The sequence below is a fragment of the Dasypus novemcinctus genome, chromosome 9 (genome assembly GCF_030445035.2).
Source record: "Dasypus novemcinctus isolate mDasNov1 chromosome 9, mDasNov1.1.hap2, whole genome shotgun sequence".
Lineage (NCBI taxonomy): Eukaryota > Metazoa > Chordata > Mammalia > Cingulata > Dasypodidae > Dasypus > Dasypus novemcinctus.
This window is the reverse complement of record NC_080681.1, coordinates 69,948,464-69,970,527: the sequence shown is the minus strand read 5'-3', so window position 1 is coordinate 69,970,527 and position 22,064 is coordinate 69,948,464. Positions and strand designations below refer to the sequence as shown.

General features: G+C 38.4%; 1 non-coding gene across 1 annotated transcript; it reads right to left on the bottom strand.

The window, feature by feature from the left end:
* Positions 1 to 2,542: 2,542 nt before the first annotated feature.
* Positions 2,543 to 2,705, bottom strand: LOC111761944 (U1 spliceosomal RNA). The gene has a single exon (XR_002795169.1). It is a non-coding gene; the product is annotated as a U1 spliceosomal RNA (small nuclear RNA).
* Positions 2,706 to 22,064: the final 19,359 nt, after the last annotated feature.

The window sequence follows — 22,064 nt, the reverse complement described above, 5'->3', positions numbered from 1 at the left end:
CCTTTGGTGTACAAAAGTGTATACTTTTGAGGAGATCACATTTATCTAATTTTTCTTTTGTTGCTCATGTTTTGGATATAAGGTGTAAGAATCTACTGCCTACCACAAGATCTTGATGATATTTTCCTACATTTTCTTCCAGAGTTCTATTGTTGTCACTTTTATATGTAGGTCTTTCATCCATTTTGAGTTAATTTTTTGTATAAGGTATGAGATAGGGGTCTTTTTTTTTTCTTTTGGATATGGGTAGCTAGTTATCCCAGTGCCATTTGTTGAATAAACTGCTCTGCCCCAGGTGGGTGGGCTGACAGCATTGTCAATAAATGACTTGACTATAAATGTGAGGGTCTACTTCTGAATTCTCAGTTTGGTTCCATTGGTCAATCTGTCTGTTTTTATGCCAGTCCTATGCTATTTTTACCACTGTTGATAAGAAATATTCTTTAAAGTCAGGAAGTGAATGTTCTCCAACTATGTTCTTTTGTAAGACATTCTCAGCTAGTGAGGGCCCCTTATCTTTCTAAATAAATTTGATAATTGGCTTTTCCATTTCTGCAAAAAAGAATGTTTGGATATTATTGTGATACACTGAACCTGTAAATCAGTTTGGATAGATTTGACACCTTAACATGTTAAAAGTACCCTTGCATACCTGGAGATAAAACCCCCTTGATGGTGTTATATAATTATTTTAATGTGCTTTTGGATTAGGTTTGCAGATATTGTGTTGAGGATTTTTGGATTTGCATTCTGCATTCATTAGGGCTATTGCTCTGTAATTTTCTTTTTTCATTTATCTTATCTGCTTTTGGAATATTGGTGATAGAATGAGTTTGGTAGCATTCTTTCCTGTTTAAATTTTGGAAGAGCTTGAGCAAGATTTGTATTAGATAATTTTTGAATAGCTGGTAGAATTCACCTGTAAAGCCATCTGTTCCTGGGTTTTTTACCTTTGGGAGATTTTTGATAAGACTATTTCAATCTTTTCACTTGTGATTTGTTTGTTGAGGTCTATTTCTTCTGTGGTCAATGTAGGCAGTTTGTGTGTTTCTAGGAATTTGTCCATCTCATCTACATTGTCTAGTTTTATGGCATAGAGTTGTTCATATTATACTCTTATAATCTCTCATTTCTGTGGGTCAGTGGTAATATCCTCCTTCTCATATCAGATTTTATTTACATTTTCTCTTTTTTTCCTTTTTTAGTCTAGTTAAAGATTTGTCCTTTTTGTTGATCTTCACAGAGAAGCAACTTTTGGTTTTGTAGATTCACTCTATTGTTTTTCTGCTTTCTATTTCATTTATTTCTGCTCTGATCTTTACTATTTCTTTCCTTTTGCTTGGTTTTGGATTATTTGCTGCTCTTTTTCTAGTTTCTCCAGGTTTACAGTAAGATCTTCAATTTTATCTCTTTCTTCCTTTTTAATGTAAGCATTAAGAGCTCTAAATTTCCCTCTGAGCAATGCATTTGTGGTGTCCATAGGTTGTGATATATTTTGTTCTCATTTTCTTTCATCTCAAGAATTTGCTGAATTCTCTTGCAATTTCTTCTACTGGTTATTTAAGAGAGTATATTGCTTAATCTCCATATGAATTTTCCCTATTTCCATCCAGTAATGATTTCTAGCTTCATTCTGTTATAATCAGAGAAAGTGTTCTGCATAATTTCAATCTTATTTAATTTATTGAGTCTTGTCTTGTGAACCAACATATGGTCTATCTTGCAGAAGGATTTAAAAGCGCTTGAAAAGAATGTGTATCCTGCTATTTTGGGGTGCATTGTTCTATAGATGTCTGTTAGGTGTAGTTTATTTATCATATTATTCAAGCTCTCTGTTTCTTTATTTATTTTCTGTTCAGATTTTCTGTCCAGAACTGAGAGTGATATACTGAAGTCTCCAACTATTATTGTAGTGATATCTATTTTTCTCTTCAGTTTTGCCCATGTGTGCCTCATGTATCTTGGGAACCAGAGTTGGTGCATAAATACTTAGTAATTTCTTCTTGGTGAATTGCACCTTTTATTAATATATACTGACCTTCTTCATCCCTTCTAACAGTTTTGAATTTAAAGACTAATTTGTCCAATATTAGTATTTACTCTAGCTCTTTTTGGTTGCTATATGTATTGAATATCCTTAGCCAACATTTCACTTTCAACCTGGTTGTGTCTGTATATATGAGGTAAGTATCTTGTAGGCAGCTTATAGATGGCTCATTTTTTGGTCCATTACATCAGTCTTTTGATTTGGGAGCTCAAGGCATTAACCTTCAATGTTATCACTGTAAAAGCATTACTTACTTAATCCATTTTGTCCTTTGGCTTTCTATAATCATATCTTACCATTGTCTGTCTTTTTACTCTTTACTTTTCCTTTCCTAATAATCTTAATTTCTATACTCTTCTCCAGTCTCTTGCCCTTGTTTTTTCTTTTCAGGCTGAAGAACTCCCTTTAGTATCTCTTATAATTCTTGCCTTTTTGTAACATATTCTGTCATTTTTTGTTTGTCTGTGAAGACTTTGAACTCACCCTCATTTTTTTAAGGAGATAATGAGAATACAGTTCCCCACTAACACAAATTATGCAGGTGAATTTCCCACATTTGGGGAAATTGCAGGGGTCAGTACATCTGGAGTGCAATGGATAAGCCTCATCCTGGGAAAACCACTTTGTGATCATGGTATCTCCCCTGCCAGGTAAGTGTCACACTCATTTTTGAAGGACAGCTTTAATGGATACAGAATTTTTCTCTTTCAGTAATTTAAATGCATCATACCACACTCTTCTCTCCTCCATGGTTTCTGATGAGAGGTTGGCACATAATCTTATCAAGGTTCCTTTGTATATGATGTTTTGCTTTTTCTTGCTGTGTTTAGATCCTTTCTGCATCTCTGATATTTGTCATTCTGAATATTAGGTATCTCAGTATAGGTCTATTCAGATTTATTTTGTTTGAGGTGCATTGTCCTTCTTGGATATTAATATTTATTTCTTTCATAAGGGTTGGGAAGTTTTCACTCATTATTTCCTTAAATGTTCCTTCTGTCCCTTTTCCATTTTCTACTCCTTTTGGACATTAACAGTGTGTATGTTTGTGCCCTTTGCATTGTCATTCAGTTCCCTTAGAGCCTGTTCCATTTTTTTCCATTCTTTTCTCTTTCTGTTTTCCTGCCTTTTCCACTTCAGACGTTTTGTCTTCAAAATCACTAATTCTGTCTTCAAGCCATTCAGTGTGTTCATCTCATCCATCATGTCTTTCATTCCCATAAGCTCTGTTACTTTTCTTTACAGGATTTCAGGTTGTTCTTCTTCATTGTCTTCTTCATATCATTTACCTCTTTAGTTCATAGTCTCTTTCAATTCTTTGAACTGATTTACAAGATTTGTGTGATTATCATTAATTAATTGTCTGAAATCCTGTATCTCTTCAGGATATTTAGTTTGTTTCTTTGATTGGGTCATCTCTGTGTTCCTAGTATGGCCTGTAATTTTTTGCTGATGTCTAGGTATCTGAATATGTTTGTGAATTTACTCTGATAGCCAGATTCTGTCTCTTGATTATTGTTTTTTTATTCACAGCTCTTAGTTGATATGTGGTTCAGCTTATCCTAAGTCTTTAATATTTCCAGCTTAAATTATCAAAATCAGGCCTGGGACTTACTAATGGGGTACAGATTTTCTCCTGGGAGTTTGAGTTAAGACAATCCCAAAAGCAGTTTTTGTCCATGCAATTTCCAGAGCAGCCAGTAGATGACATTTGTCAGTGTACCTTTCCATGAAAATGGTTCCTTCAACCTTCACTTTCCTGTATTTTGGTCTGGTCAGAGCCTAGATTCAAAGGAGGCTGTACTGACCAAATTCACCAGTAGGCCCCCAACTCTCCCTCACTTTCCCTTCTAGGAGCTGACAGAGAAGAAGACATATGTTTCCTCTTAATTGGCTGCAGTGAGCCAGGAGTTTTATCCCAGCTTGGGGTGGGGGGTGGGTGCCCTTCTGGCTGCCACAGGGGGTTGGTAATTGACGTTTGTTGTTTTGGGTTCTTCGTTTTTCTGTCCATTGCTCTCCTTGGAGTTGTGTAGCACTGCCCTTGTCTGCTAACCCCCAAAACAGGTCCCACATACAGCTTACAGCCCTTTCTCCATTGTTTTTGTGAGAATTGAACCCTGCTTGCCTACTCTGATGTCTTTTTCCCAGAACTCCCTAACCCAGAACATTTTTGATAACTTTAGCAAGATGGATACTTGTGGTTCTTACCCTTAAAGCCAAGAAGCATTGGTGAATAATGCCTGACTTTTGTGATGCTTTTTTGCTTTTATTATGTATTTGTAATGTATACTTCTCCTAACTATAAGCCCCATTATATGTATATTATCTCATTAATCCTCACTATTCCTCTATAAAATAGGTATCATTAATGTATCCACCTTGTAGAAGAGGAGCCCAAAGTGCAAAGAATTTGTATACCTTGTCCTAAGTCACATAACTGATATATTTAGGTGCCATGATAGTTTTGACATAAAATCCACTTTAACCATTCATTGTCTCCCAATAGGGGCATTAACCAAAGCAGCATAATACAAAACCTTCTGTTAACTGAGTGGCTTTGTTACCTTTTGCTAACCCAGTGAATATTCTCTGACTTTTCAGTGACATAAACAAGCTTTGTTTTAAATTTATATATGTGATTTTAAAATATGAATATATATGCATGATACATGGCTATAGAAATGAGTTGAGTCAACTTTTAAAAAGTGAGAGAAAATGATTATAACCTTAGATACAAGTTTGATTTTTTTTATCTGGAACATAATTTGAATTAACTTATGATTCTAGGGCAGGGATTCTTAACCTTTTTTGTTCCATGAACCCTTTGCCAGTCAAGTGAAAACCACGGACCCCTTACTGAGTCCACACTATACTGTATATTATTTAATAAATATTTCATACCTATGCCAACATGTCCCCACAAGAATTATGATTTTTAAATTTCAATTCAAGCTCAGGAACTCCTTCTTAAGAACCCCTGTTCTAGGGCAATATGTAACTTAGTTTATGTACTCCTAATGGAAAGGAAGCAAGAAGGTAAAGTATCTTTATATCCCTTTCTAAGCGTATCCTGTACAAAGGGGAGTTTGTTGTTGAGATGCAATCTTCTCCAGTAGACACAAACTAGGTGATGAATGAGGAAATACATATTTTTAGCTACACCTGGGAACTTCAATGGATAAATGTTGAGCCAGAACAGGAAAAGGGTGTGGATGTGCTAATGGTCTCATCAGTAGTTTTCAACCATTCTAATGAGTGATGATGAGTACCCATATGACATTTCAAGTAGGAAATAAGTAATTAACTTTTTTTCTAAAAAATATATACATGATAATATTATATGGCAGGGTGGTTTCTCAATTTCCCATCATCGAATTCAGCTCTGGTGGAATCATAATTCATCTGCAAAAGTGTTAACTTGACTGGAACTTGGTACAGGGCTTTCTCTTTTGGTCTAGAGTACTTTTACTATAAAAAAATAAATATATAAATCGTATTAATGGTTCAAAATCTATTTTTGATTTTGCAATAATTCAAAGAAAAGAAGTATTTAGCAAACAATGACAACAAAGCACAAAATGTCAAAAACAGGCCAACCAATATTAGTAGATTGAATAAACTATCAACAAAATCTGAAGTAACAATTGAAAAAATTACAGCTCATAAAGCAAAGTCATTTTAGTTTTCTTCCTAATGCCTACTAGCTATTTTCTACCTATTTTCAAGATGATGAGTCTTATATTCCATTTGCATCAGAATTCACCAGTGGTAACATTTCAGCAACTCACTTAGAGAAAATTTGGGGTCTGAGCAAGATAAATCAGTTTTGTAACAAAGCTAGAATACTATTCTGGAATAAAGTTGGCACATGTCAAGGAAGCCAGAGCTTTATTACTGGATTGCAGCACCCTTAGATACTAATCTGTTCAGGCCCCATTATCCATTAACATGTCACTTGAAATTTAGGCTATTTAACCTTACAAACAACTCAAGCAACAAAATTTTGTAGCTATGTGTCAATGAGAAGAACTTAAACCAGGGAACCTGTGTTCTTATTCCAGCCTCATTCTTTTATTAGCTATGTGACATTAGGTAGGTCTTCTAACCTCTTTAGAGCCCAGTTTAATCATCTATAAAATAGGGATCCTAATGCACAAGGCAGTTGTAAGAATAAAATGCAATTCATTAATTTTGTGTTTTAAATACTTGAAAAAATGTATGTGGCAAAATGATTTTTAAAAGATAACCAGCAAGTCTGAATATATTCAAAACAAAAATAAAATGATGGCAATGATAAAAGTGCAATAGTGTTTGCCTCAGGATGATAGAATTATGGTGTGTGTTTAGCTGCATGGGCTGCTTGAGCAAATACCATGAAATGGGTCAGGTATTGAGGATAAAAAAAGTCCAATCAAGGTATCATCAAAGATGCTTTCTTCCCAAAGAGAGGAGTTCTGAGGTTGACTGCTTGCAGTCCTTGGCTTTTCTGTCACATGGCAAGACACATTACTGCATCTCCTGGTCTCTCCCTTCTCTTTGGTTTCCACTGATGTCCAGACTCTTGCTTCCTGTGGCTTTCTCTCATGCCTGAATTTTACTCCTCTTATAAAGAACTCCAGTAATAAGATTACAATCCATCCTGATAGAGGGTGGAGCACACCTTCTTAACTGAAATAGGTTCATCAAAAGTTCCTACTTATAATGAGTTCACATCAATAGGAATATATTAAATTTAAGAACATGTTTTTCTGAAGTACATACAACTTCAAATCACTACAGGTAGGATTTGGGGATACTACTTATTCTTTTTCCTTTATACTTTCTCTAGAAGAAAAGAGATTCCACAACAATTTAGATGAAATATTTTGGGTAGGCAACACTGTTGGAATTATGTATTTCCCCTTTCCCTTCTGGTTACAAAATACTGAGTAGCTTCATTTCCAAATTTCCCCAAAGGTAATCATTGGTACGAGATCAAACACTGCAGTATTTTTTATAAGGGTGTGAGAAAAGGCAAGCAGATCATTAGAACTTAAGGGTTTTGGCAATCTTAACTGTGAGGTGAGTTTAGAGAGGATGATTTAAAATAAATGACAAAGCCTGTGGCTTTTGGCAAGCAGCACATTAAATACCACAGCACAGTTTTACTGCCTCCACACCCCCATCCAGCACAATTAGGAAGGGGTGTGTGTTTGCTTGCTTTGGATTTGGTATTTGGCTGATTTTCAAAATATCCATCCATTTACAACAAACACCAGCTTCTTTCTGACTCCTAAAATCATAAGACATTTTGGAGTGCAGGGTTAAGGCCCAGTGCCACAGTGACATGGAGTATTCTGATCTCTTTCATTATTGCTTATAATGAGATTTTGAATTATTATCTGTGCTTTCCCTTTATTGAGTTGGCATTCTCAGAAGATACCTCCTTTCCAGAACGGGCCTCCACTCTCACGTTCCCCGCAGGCCAAGGATGTTTCCTGAGAACTGGGTGAGGGTACAGTTCAAGCACCAGCCATTTGCTGAAGGGCAAACTCTTCCTTTGGCATTCCTAAGAATTAGCCTTTTGTCGAGGGAAAAAAACAACCCAGCAACTGCCTTGATTTCCATTGTTCTCAAGTGTTTGAGCAGGTTTGCAAAAAGTTATCTTTGAGCAGATGGCAGTGCTGCCTGATGACTGTATTTCATGTTCAGCAAACCAATGAATTACCGTTTGTGTGTTCACACTATGCGCTTCTTTGTACCTGGCTCTATTTGCATATTTTAACAGTGTTGCCTGAGGATACAGCTCATTTAAATTGTCCCTCTGTGGGAATTGTGGCTCAATTTATGTCCTTTTCCAAACCCACCATATAAGGGTCCACCGATCATTTCATAAGGAGACAGGAGAATAGTCTTTTTATACATTAAAAATAAAATAGATATACATTCTTAAAATAGAATACTGCATGAAATTAAAAATGTATGCCAAGTCAAAGAAGAGATAAAGGAAATCAGGGGTGAAATTCTAGATAGAGGGAAGAAATTATAAAAGGTACAGAGAGAGAATGCCTGTCCTTGAAGGAGGTTCTCAGGATTATGCCCCAGGCTTGCCTCTCTTCCCACTCTGTATCCTCCCAGGACTGATGAACTCAATCACTCCCTCACTTTCAAAAGACTATTCTGATCACCTATAGCCTAAATCTACATCGTGAGTCCTAACCTGTTTCCGTATTTCCAGATTTCCATTTCCTGCTACCCATCCAATATTTCTGGTAAGATTTACAAAAACTTATCAAATTCAATATATGTAAAGCCACCAACTTTCTTCCCAAACTGTGCTTCTGTGCCTGACTTTTTCTGTATTTTATATTATCTCCATCCACCCACATGTTCACATAAAAAATCTCAGAATTAATCTTTTTTTTTTAGAATTAATCTTGAAATCTTCCTCATAGCCAATCCATTATCAATTCTTGGCAATGATATCACTGAAATTTGCCTCACAATAGTGCCCTTCTTGTACCCACCATAACTGCCCTTATCCAGGTCCTTCATCTCATTATGCCGTTTAGTAAAAGAATCTACCATCTCTACCCCCAATAGGACAGGAGAAGGGAGGTGTTTCCTTAGCTTCTCTGGACAACTGCAACCACTTTTGGCCTGCACAGACTAGACTGTTGGACACCTGTAAATCCATCCCCACCCTTACAGGGCAGAAGAACTCTCTCAGCCTATCAGAGCAGCTGCAGATGCTTTCAGTCCACAAAGGCTAGATTATTGGATACATCTGTGACTCCATCCCCACCTGTGATAGGGCTGGAGGAAGGACAGTGCTCCCTCACCCTCTCTGGGCAACTGGAGTCACTTTTAGCCTGCACACAAAGCCTGCATAGTGACTATATTTCCTCCACCTCTGGCTGGGTAGGAGGGGGGCCAATGTTTCATTATGTTATCTGGGCAACTGAAAGCAGTACTGACCCATATGACTTAGTTTACTGCCCACACCTGTGGCTCCAACCCCATCCCAGCAGGGGAGGAAGGGGTATGACTTGGATTCCTACTTATAGCTTTAGCCCATCCCTACCCCTGGCATGTGAAAAAGGTGGAAGAAGATTCACCAGTTCCTGGACCAATGTGAGCAGCTTCAGCCTCATGGCATTCAGTACCAACTGCATCCTTGGCTCCTACTACTCAACCAGCAAGGGAGAAAGGACAAGAAACAGATTTTTAAAAGAGCTAAAAAATTCAGATCGGCTAAAGATGTACCACTATAAAATTCCAAATTAAGTATCAATGTATCAATCAGTATCAAGTATCAAAGAAGGGTTTTAGCACAAAGCCAATCAAATACTAATAGAAAGTCATAGACTAAAGAGAGAAACTGAGTCCAAAATAAGTACATCAAATAAATCAGATGCTGAGACACAAACAAAGAATTATAGTCCATACAAAGTAATAGGAAGATATGTCTCAGCTAAAGGAAAAAACTAAGCCTCCAGATGACATAAAGGAGTTTAGGCAACTAATCAAAGATGTTCAAGCAAATCTCCTTAATAAATCCAACGAGAAAGCTAAAGAGATTAAGGATATTAAGAAGACACTGGGTGAGCACAAAGAAGAATTTTAAAGCATACATAGAAAAATAACAGATCTTATGGGAATGAAAAGCAAAATAAATGAAATAAAAATACACTTGAGGCTGAAAACAGCAGATTTGAGGAGGCAGAAGTAAGGGTCAGTGAACTTTAAGACAGGGCTTCTGAAAGTGAACATAAAAAAGAACAGGTAAAGAAAAAAATGAAAAAAAATTGAAGAGGGTCTCAAGGAAATAAATAATGGCAGAAGATGTGCAAATATATATGTCTTGGATGTCCCAGAAGGAGAAGGGAAGGGAAAAGGAGCAGAAGGAATATCTGAGGAAATAATGTAGATAATTCCCCAAACTTACTGCAGGACATAGACATCCATGTCCAATATATACTATGTAATCCCATCAGAATAAATCTGAACAGTCCTATTCTGAGATGCAAATCAATTGCCAAAAATAAATAGAAAATCCTAAAAGCAGCAAGAGAAATGCAATTCATCACATTCAAATGATGCTCAATAAGATTTAAGTGCTAACTTCTCATCAGAAACCACAGAAGTAAGAAGGCAGTGGTATAACAGATTTAAGATACTGAAAGAGAAAAACAGCCAGCTAAATTTCTTATATTTGGCAAGATTGTCTTTCAAAAGTGAAGGCAAGTTTAGAAAGTTCAAGGATAAACAGAAACTGAGAGAGTATTTAACCAAGAGAATTGTTTTGCAAGATATATTTAAAGGAGTGCTACAACCTGAAAAGAAAAGACAGGCAAGAGAGGATTGGAACAGTCTAGAAATCAAGATTATATCAACAAAAGTAACTAAAAGTATAAGGAGTGTTGAAAATAAGATATGACACATAAAACCTAAGCTCAAAATAGGTGAAGTAGAACTGCCTTTACAGTAATAACATTGAATGTTAAGAGATTAAGCTTCCCAATCAAGACAGAGACTGGCAAAATGAATAAGAAAATATAAAGCATTCATTTGTTGTCTACAAGAGATGAACATTAGACACAAAGATACCAATATATTGAAAGCAAAAGACTAGAACAAGATATTCAACACATGCAGTAGCTAACAAAAGCTGGAGACACTATATTCATATCAGAAGAGATAGACTTTAAAAGAAAAACCATTATTAGAACAAGGAAGGACATTATATATTATTAAAATGGGCAAAACATCAAGAAGAAATAACAATCATAAATGTATATGCACCTAACCAGGATGCCCCAAATTACATGAGACAAACACTGACAAAACTGAACAGAGAAATAGATGTCCCTACAATAATAGTTGGAGATTTTAATACACTACTCTTATCATAGGATAGAACATCTGGGCAGAGGACCAATAAATAAACAGAGAGATTGAATAGTATGACAAAAGAACTAATAAATATTGTATTAGTCAAGGTTCTCTACGGAAGCAGAATCAACAAGAGATATTTATCAATAGTATGTGATTTTATGAGTCTCTCACATGACCTTGGGAATGCACAAGTCCAGGTTCCACAGGCCGGCTGCAAGCAGGGGCTCCAATGAAAGTCCAATGAAGGTTCTTGATGAGTTCTGGGAGACATTGGCTCTCCAAAGATGAGCAGGAAATTCTCACTCAATGCTGGAATCACTTCCCCTCTTAAGGCATTCAACTAACTGAATAAAGTGTCACTCATTACTGATGGCAATCTCCCTGACTGATGTAATTGTAATCAGCTATCTATGATTTACCACTGCAGTAAAGTCAATGGTGACTAAAGTCCATAAATGCCCTTGTATTTCATTTAGCCCAGTGCTTGCTTGACCAAACAACTGGGCACAATTACCTGGGTGAGTTGACAATTTAGCCTAACCATCACAGGCCACCTCTTATCAACTTGGCAACCATACACATTACCTTAACCCGTACTTAGTCTCTAACTAAAAACAATAACAAACACACACATATATATATATTTGCACCTAACAATGTTCAACTCTCCCATGTACAAGCAAAAATGCATTAATTCCGTACAGAATAGGGTGCAAATTCTTGGGCAATTTTCACTCTTAAACTTGACATCTTCAAATATTATGACATGAAACTGATACAACTTGTTATATGATAAGGGAAAAGTTTGGAGAAGAAGACAAATTCAGTTTGTGTACATATACAATCTCATCATAATGAAACAAGGAAGAAAGATTCTTGACCATTGCTCATTTCTGTAACTGGTCACATGGTCAAAGTTCATATTTATCACTACCTTCTTCCACTACCCATTCCATGTTTCCATTACCCTTAGCAAACACTTCAGCTGGCCGTGGTTCTTTGCCTATTGGGGTGACCCAAACTTTCATTCCTGAAGATTCTGGGCCATTATTAGTCCTGCTTGAATTTGGTTGTTGCAATTTTCCCTTGACTTTAATCATAGGACATGGCAGTACTAGGAGATGCCCTAGAGGATCTCCTGTATTCCAAGCAAACTCTTCTTTACCTCCATTATTTAGATGCAGTCTTATTTCCCCTTAATAGTCAGGATCAATCACCCCAACCAGTACAGTAATTTCCTCCTTTTACTGTTGATTCAGAGGAAAGAGGAGCCCAAAGTGGCCAGGTGGCAATTTACTTTCCAGTTCAATGGAATCATTGTTTTGTTCCCTGGTGACAGAACTCCTCCTTTTGGGACTAAAACCTGTAGATCAGCAGAGTTTGAGGTTGCAGGGACAGGAGGCAAAAATTTTCCTAGTGGCTCACTAGGAGTAATAGTGAGTGGTGCCACTCCCGTTTCCACCCTTGATTCCTGGGCCCATGGGTCCTGGTTATGGGAGACACAGCACCATAGAGTGGATGCTGATGTAGAGCATTCACAGCCTCCTGGAGAACATTGCCCTAGCCCTGCAAGGTATTGCCAACTAGTTGGCACCATAATTTAGTCTTTAAAAGGCCATTCCACCATTCTATCAATCCAGCTGCTTCAGGGTGATGGGGAGCATGGTAAGACCAGTGAATTCCATGGGCATGTGCCCATTCCCACACATCATATGCTGTGAAATGGATTTCTTCATCAGAAGCTATGCTGTGTGGAATGCCATGGTGGTAGATAAGACATTCAATATGTCCACAGATGGTAGTTTTGGAAGAAGCACTGCATGCAGGAAATGCAAACCCATATCCAGAGCATGTGTCTATTCCAGTTAAAACAAATCACTGCCCTTCCATGGTGGAAGTGGTCCAATGTAGTCAACCTGCCACCATGTAGCAGGCTGGTCACCTCGAGGAATGGTGCTATATCGGGGGCTGAGTGTGGGTCTCTGCTACTGGCAGATTGGGCACTCAGCAGTGGCTATAGCCAAGTCAGCCTTGATACAGGGAATTCTGTGTTCCTGAGCCCATGCATAACCTCTGTCCCTACCTTCATGGCCACTTTGTTCATGAGCTCATTGGGCAATGACAAGAGTGTTTGGGTAAAGAGGCTGGGAATTAGCCACAGAGCAGGTCATCTTATCCACTTGGTTATTAAAATCTTCCTCTGCTAAAGTCACCCTCTGGTGAGCATTCACATGGGACACAAATATTTTCATGTTTTTTGCCCATTCAAAAAGGTCTATCAACATACCTCTTCCCCAGACCTCTTTGTCACCAATTTTCCAATCATATTCCTTCCAAATTCCTGACCATCCAACCAAACCATTGACAACGGCCCATTAATCAGTGTACAAATGTACCTCTGGCCATTTCTTCTAACAAGCAAAATGAACAACCAGGTGCACTGCTCAAAGTTAGGCCCACTAGGAGGATTTTCCCTCAGCATTGTCCTTCAGGAATGTTCCAGAAAGTGGCTGCCGTGCTGCAGTTGTCCACTTTTGGGTGGTATCTGCATATCATACAGAACCATCCATAAAACAGGCCCGAGTTTTCTCTTCCTCATTCAACTGATTGCAGGGGACTCCCCAAGAGACCAAAGCTATGAGCTGGGAAAGAGTAGGTACCATGGCAGGAGTGGTGAGCATTTGTGCTACTTCCTCATGTAACTTACTTGTGCCTTTAGGGCCTGCTTGAGCCCTATCTCGTATATACCACTTCCACTTTATTATGGAGTGATGCTGTGCATGCCCAACTTTATGGTTTGGTGGGTCAGACAATACCCAGCTCATGATAGGAAACTCAGATCTCATGGTAACTTGACGACCCATGGTTAAGTGCTCAGTTTCCACTAAGGCCCAGTAGCTGGCCAAAAACTGTTTCTCAAAAGGGGGTAGTTATCTGCAGAGGATGGCAGGGCTTTGCTCCAAAATCCTAGGGGTCTTTGTTGTGATTGTCCTATAGGGGCCTGCCAAAGGCTCCAGACAGCATCTCTATTTGCCACTGAAACTTCCAGCACCATTGGATCTGCTGGATTATATGGCCCAAGTGGTAGTGCAGCTTGCACAGCAGCCTGGACCTGATGCAGAGCCTCTTCTTGTTCCAGTCTCCAATCAAAACTAGCAGCTTTTCTGGCCCCCCAGTATATGGGGCAGAATAGCACACCCAAATGAGGAATGTGTTGTCTCCAAAATCTGAAGAGACCAACTAAGTGTTTTGCCTCTTTTTTGGTTGTAGGAGGGGCCAGATGCAACAGCTTATCCTCCACTTTAGAAGGGATATCTTGACATTCCCCACATCACTGAATGCCTAGAAATTTCACTGAGGTGGAAGGATCTTATATTTTAGTTGGGCTTAGCTCCCATTCTATCTCATGGAAATGCCTTAATAATAAGTCTATAGTCTTTACTACTTCTTGTTCACTAGGTCCTATCAACATAATATCATCAATATAATGGACCAGTGTGATGTCCTGTGGGAGGGAGAGACAATCAAGATGCCTGAAGACAATATTATGACATAGGGCTGCAGAGTTGATATACTGCTGAGGCAAGATGGTGAAGGTATACTGCTGGCCTTGCCAGCTGAAAGCAAACTGTTTCTGGTGGTCCTTACTAATAGTGATTGGGAAAAAATGATTTGCCAAATCAACAGCTGCATACCAGGTAGCAGGGGAAGTGTTGATTTGTTCAAGCAATGATACCTCATCTGGAACAGGAGCTTCATTTGGAGTCATCACCTGGTTAAGGTTATGATAATTTACTGTCATCCTACAAGATTCATCTATTTTCTGTATAGGCCTAACAGGAGAGTTGAATGGGGAAGTGGTGAGATCACCACTCCTGCATTCTTCAAATCCTTGATGGTGGCACTAATTTCTGCAATCCCTCCAGGAGTCCAGGATCACTTTTGGTTTACTATTTTGCTAGGTAGGGGCAGTTCCAGTGGCTTCCACTTGGCCTTTCCAACCATAATAGGTCTCACTCTACAAGATAAGAATCCAATACAGGGATTCTGCCAGTTGCTGAGCATGTTTATTCAAATTCTGCATTCTGGAACTGGGGAAATAACCACAGAATGGATCCAGGGACTCTCTGGACCAACTGTGAGATGGACGTGAGCTAAAACTGTTCATCACCTGACTGCCATAAGTCCCTACACTGACTGGTGGACCACAGTGATGTTTTGGGTCTCCTGGAATTAATGTCACTTCTGAGTTAGTGTCTAATAATCCCCAAAATGTCTGATCATTTCCTTTTCCCCATTGCAAAGTTCCTCTGGTAAAAGGCTTTAGATCTCCTTGGGGAAAGGTGGGAGGAAGTGTAATAGTATAAATTTTGGGCAGTTTAACAAGATCCTTCCCCCAGGAAGACCTAGCCTTCTCCTCTTTCAAGGGACTCTGGGTATGTAAACTGTCTCCAGTCTGGGAATTAATTAAGGGGCAATGATTCTCTGCATCTGTAATTTGACTTAGGGTTTTGTTCACTCAACCTAGAACTCTTCTGTTTATACAAATCCAGAAATTTAGAAGACTGCCAGTCTATTTCCCTGCCAGGTACCCCATGATGTACTAGCCACTGCCATAACTCTACATGACTCAGACTATTTTGAATGTTTTCTTGAATCTGCCTTTCATTGCTGTAGCCACCCCATCTTGACTTTGGTGAATAACTGCTGATACTTGACTTTTACCAGACCGACATCTGATCATTCCCATAATGTTTAAGGATTCTAATTCCATCACAGCCCTCCCTACAGTAATAGAGAGCTCTTCAGGGAAAATGAAGTTAGTCTTACAAATTCATTCCTCACAGTCCTGGTTAAAGGTGTGCTCTCTGGACATTCCTGGTGGGTGGGCAACTCTCAAATGGTAAATTCATTCCAATCTCCCTAAACCATTGAGTTCTCTCTTCTATTGTACACCAGGGCAAACCAGTCATCTCAACCTCAGACATGTTAGACCATTTTTTGGTCCATGTTTCAATTAGCCACGTGAACAAACTGTTAGAGCCCTTTCTAACCCCTCAAGCTATGCATTGAATTCAGAATTTCTGCTTAGGGGCCCATATCAATAAATTCAGCCTGATCCAACTTTATATTCCTTCCATCATTATCCCATACCCTTTGTATCCATTCCCACGCATATTCCCCTGATTTCTGTCTATATAAATTGCAAAACCCATGCAGGTCTTTCTGAGTGTGCCTTACTTCCTCATAGGTCACACTTTGTATTTCACCTTTGGGGGCTTATTGTGATTTTAGTCTAGTAATAGGTCTCAAAGACAGGAGAGGTGATGGGGGTGTGTAAAAAGAAGGATTAGAAATGCCTTGCAAGCTGCTGACCTCAGGGCATTCCCTTGCATTTTCTTCTGGTGAGACAGGATTAATCTCTTTAGGCAGGGGTTGGAAAGCAGTTTCCTCCGGACAGACTAGAGGCTTGGCAGTGCATGCTGGAGTTTGGCTGGTACGTGCCTCAGGGCTGGGAGGTCCAGACTCCCTGGGACAGGTCAGAGGCTGGGCTGGGCAGGCTTCAGTTTGGCTGCCCACCTCAGGGTTGGAAGTTGTTTCAGACTCCCTGGAGCAGGCTGGAGGCTGGATGATACAAGCTTGACAATGTTTGGTCTGGACAGGGCAGGCCAATGCAGGCTTATCTGGTAAATCTCAGCAGAATTCAAGGTTCCAATGTCTCCACCAATACTATCATCATCCCATATGTCTCCATCCCAATTCTCTGGATTCCACTCTTTTCTAATCAATGCCTTCACTTTAACTGCAGAATCCCCACAGGGTTGAGATTTTAGTTTCCTCTGTTACTCCACTACTCGTAAAATGAGAGTCTGAGTGTGGGTCTCAGATATTTTAAGCCTGTGGCTACAGGAAACAAGATTTTCTTTCAGAGCTCACAGAAACTTCCCCATCATTCACGAGGCATTTAAGTTTCAAATTTGAAGTCTTTAACTCATCTCTTTCTTTTGTAACAGTATCCAGAGTATCTAGGAAGAGCCAGCCAACATCATTATACCATTTGACTCCACAAAACTCTGTTAAGATGTTGAAAACACTGTCACCCAGATCCTTGCTTCTTATAAGCGAGGAAGTAGGGGAATCCAGTGATGAGTTTTTGCATATCTTGATTGCCAACTCATGCCATGGACTCTTAGCAGCCTCTTTATTATTGGAAAGGGAGTCATCAGTACCCTTGAGTCCGATTAGGGTAGAGAGACAATTGCAAAACTCCCAGAACCACCGCAGACACCCCATGTTTAAGACTTTGTTCCTCAAGAACCACTCCCAGTACCAAGCTTTATTAGTCAGGGTTCTCTAGGGAAACAGAATCAACAAGAGATATCTGTCAATAGATTGCGAGTTTATGAGTCTCTCACATGACCTTGGAATGCACAAGTCCAGGTTCCACAGGCCGGCTGCAAGCAGGGGCTCCAAAGAAAGTCCAATGAAGGTTTTCGATGAGTTCTGGGAGATATTGGCTGTCCAAAGATGAGCAGGAAATTCTCACTCAATGCTGGAATCACTTCCCCTCTTAAGGCATTCAACTGATTGGATAAAGTGTCACTCATTACTGATGGCAATCCTGACTGATGTAATTGTAATCGGCTATCTATGATTTACCACTGCAGTAAAGTCAATGGTGACTAAAGTCCATAAATGCCCTAGTATTACAGTTAGCCCAGTGCTTGCTTGACCAAACAACTGGGCACAATTACCTGGCTGAGTTGACAATTTAGCCTAATCATCACAGATATATACAGAACATTCCATCCCAAACCAGCAGGATATACATCTTAAGTGTTCATAGATATTTCTCTGGGATAGACCATGTGTTGGGTACCAAAGAAGATCTCAATAATTTTAAAGAGATTTAAATTATACAAAGCACTTTTTCTCATCATAATGGAATACAGATGAAGCCAACAATAAGTAGAAAAAGGGAAAATTCACAACTGTACAGTGATTAAGCAACACATTCTTAAATAATCAGTGGATCAAAGAAGAAATTGCAAGAGAATTCAGTAAATGTCTTGAGATGAATTCAGACAAGAACGCAACATATCAGAACCTTTGGGGTGCAGCAAAGGTAGCACTGAGAAGGAAATTTATAGCCCTCAGTGCTTACATTAAAAAAGAAGAAAGAGCTAAAATCAATGGCCTAACTTCACAAATGGAGGAACTAGGAAAAGAAGAACTGCAAAGTATTCCCAAAGCAAGTGGAAGGAATGATATAAGAAGATAAGAGCAGATATAAATGAAATTCAGAACAACAACAAAAGAAAAAAACAGAATCAAAGAAGACAAACTTTTACTCTTAAAGAAGATCAACAAAATCAGGAAAACTTTAGCTACTCAAACAAAGAAAAACAGAGAAAAATATGCAAATAAATAAAATCAGAAATTAAAATGGGGACATTACTATTGACCCCACAAAAATAAAAGAGATCAAAAGAGGATAAACTGTTCACTAACATACTAGATAATGTTGATGAAATGGACAAATACCTAGGAAAATATGAATGACCTACACTGAACCTAAAAGAAATAGAAGACCTCAACAAAACAATCACAAATAAACAGGTTGAAACAGTCATCAAACAACTCCCCAAAATTAAAAGTCCTGGATCTGATGGCTTCACAGGTGAATTCTACCAAGCATTCAAAGATTTAATGCCAATTTTTTAAAAGATTTTTTTTTATTTCTCTCTCCTTCCCTGCCCCCCCTTCAGTTGTCTGCTCTCTGTGTCCATTCACTGTGTGTTCTTCTGTGTCTGCTTGTATTCTTGTCAGCAACACCAGGAATGTGTATCTCTTTTTGTTATGTCATCTTGCTGCATCAGCTCTCCATATGTATGGCGCCGCCCTGGGTGGGCTGCACATTTTTCATGCTGGGCAGTACTCAAACATTTCCAAAAATTCGAACAGAAAGGAGCAATACCAAACTCTTTCAATGAAGCAAATATCACCCTAATACCAAAGCCAGATAAAGATATTACAAAAAAAAAAAGAATATTACAGACTTATTTCCCTAATTAATATAGTTGTGAAAATCCTTAACAAAATACTTGCTAATTGAATCCAACAACACATTAAAAGAATTATTCATCATGATCAATTGGATCTTATACCAGGCATGCAAGGGTGGTCCAACACAAGAAAATAAATCAGCATAATAATTAACATTAAATTCAAAGAAGAAAAATTAAATGGTCATCTCATTTTACAAAGAAAAGGCAATTGAAAAATACAGCATCCTTTATTGATAAAAACATTCAAAAAGAAAGGAATTGAAGGAAAGTTTCTCAATACAATAAAAGGCATATACGAAAAACCCACAGCTAATATTGTACTCAATGGGAAAAAACTAAAACCTTTCTCACTGAGTTCAGGAACAAGACAAGCTTTCCCACTGCCACCACTGTTCTTCAGTGTGGTGCTAGAGGCTCTAGCTAAACCAATCAGGCAAGAAAAAGAAATAAAAGGCATCCAAATTGGAAAGGGAAAAGTAGAACTTGCACTTTTCATATTCTATATGATCCTATATAAATGCACAAACATTCCATGTTTATGGGTGGAATAACAAAATATTGCTAAGATGTCAATTCTACCCAAATTGACATACAGACTTAATGTAATTCTGATAAAAATTCCAATAAACTTTTTTAAAAGAATGGAAAACCCAATTATCAAATTTATTTGGAGTGTAAGGGGTTTTGAATAGACTTTACCTTAAGTTGGAAGACTCACTTCCTAACTTGAAAGCATATTACCTAGCTACAATTGTTTAAAAAAAAAATACAAAAAAACCACACACACAAAAAAAATAACAACAACAAAAACAGCATGGTACTGGCCTAAAGATACATATATAGAACAATGGAGCCAAATTGATGGTTCAGAAACAGATCCTCACCTCTATGGTCAAGTGGTTTTTGACAAGGCCATCAAGCCCACTACCTGGGGCAGAACAGTTTAGTCAACAAATGGCACCAGGAGAAGTGGATATCCATATCCAAAAGAAAGATTAAGGACCCTTATCTCACATCTTTTACAAAAATTAAATCATTGTGGATTAAAGGCCTAAATACAAAAGCTAGAACAATAAAGCTCCTAGAAGAAAATGTAGGAAAACTTCTTTAAAACCTGGTAGTAAGTGGTGGTTTCTTAAACCTTACACCAATAGCACTAGCAATGAAAGAAAAAAAAATGGGTAAATGAGACTTCCTCCAACTTAAACACATTTTTTATTTCAAAGGACTTTGTCTAGAAGCTATCTGATAAGGCAGCACACTCAATGGGAGAAAATATTTGGAAAGCACATATCTGATAAGGGTTTGATTTCCATGCTATAGGAAAAGATCATACATCTCAACCATAAAAGAATAAGCAATCCAGTTTAAAAATGGGCAAAAGACTAAAATGGACATTTCTCCAAAGAGAAAATACAAATGGCAAAAAGCAAATAAAAGAAGTTTAATATCACTAGCTGTGTCAATATGGGAGCCTTGTGATTTTTTTCTTTTGAACTGAGGAAAATGTTCGAAAATTTATTAAAGTGATGACAGCACAACTCTGACAAAAGTAAGTGTCATAGAATGTACAATTTGGATAGAGAGTACGAAGCATGTGACTGTGCAACAGTGAACAATGTGGTAGGAGATGGACTCTCGTTAACAGTACAAATATGATAGTGTTCTCTCATGAACTCTAACAAATACACTATGCTAATACATGGTGTTAATAATAAAGGGTGTGTGAAAAAATATAATAAACATAAATTATGGATCATAGTGGTAATAGTCTGATATCTTCTTTCATACTCTGTAACAAAACTTTCACAACAATGCAAGGTATTGGTAGAGGGGTAAGGTATGGGAACTCTGCACATTATACATGATTTTTTTGTAAGCTCACAACTTCTCTAATAAAAAAATATATTAAAAACATGAATAGAGTGACGATCCACACCAATGCAAGATGCTTATAATAGGAAGATAGTTGGGAATCCTGTATTTTATGCATGATAGTTCTGTAAATCCACAACTCCCCTAATAAAGAAATTTTTAAAAAAGGATGGAGCAATAGCCTTGAGGCAAAGAGACCAAAGACGAGCATTGTAAAAGACCCCAGGAAAGAAATACTGAAGTTCGGAACTGGGGTAGTAGCAATAGGAATAGAGAACAGCAGATGGTAGCAGGAGAATTAATAATAGAAGTATATGTAATGGTAAAGATTCTCAGTCATACAAATTTATACAGACTTACAGATTCAAAAACTAAGGCCTAAAGAACTAAGTAAGAGGTAAGCAGACATGGCTCAACTGACAGAGTGTCCACCTACCATATGGAGGGTCCAGGGTTCGATACTCCTGACCCATGTGGTGAGCTGGCCACGTGCAAGTGCTGATGTGCACAAGGAGTTCCCCAAGATAGGGAAGCCCCACACATAAGGAGAGAGCCCTGCAAGGAGAACCATCCCACGTGAAAAAAGTACAGCCCACCCAGGAGTGGCACCACACATACGGAGAGGTGACACAGCAAGATGATGCAACAAAAAAGAGATTCAGTTTCCCAGTGCTGCCAGATAATACAAGCAGACACAGAAAAACACACAGTGAGTGGACACAGAGAGCAGACAATGGAGGGAGGGAAGGAAAGAAAGAAGGAAGGAAGGAAGGGAGGAAGGGAGGGAGGGAGGGAGGAAGGAAGGAAGGAAGGAAGGAGTAAGTGACATACACAAGGTCACACATTTAGCGTGATCTCACAGATCCTCCTCTCATTCTCTGGAGATACAATGAATAAGACTTACTGAGCATCCAAATGAGTGTTGTACACGAGGTAAAAAGTAGAGCCAAAGATTAGCCCAAGCCTTTGCACCTGGATGACTTAGAACTTGCTGATACCACTAATAGAAATGTGGGCACAGGAATGGGGAGGTACAAATTTCCTGGTATGGATGAGCTCAGTGTTATTCATGGTAAGTTTGAGATGCCCTTAGGAAACCTAAGGGAAGGTGCTCAATAGGTATTGCAAATGGAGGACCAAAATTTCAGTGTCATTTTCTCAAATGCCTTGAGGACCAAATATGAATTACAAAAGTA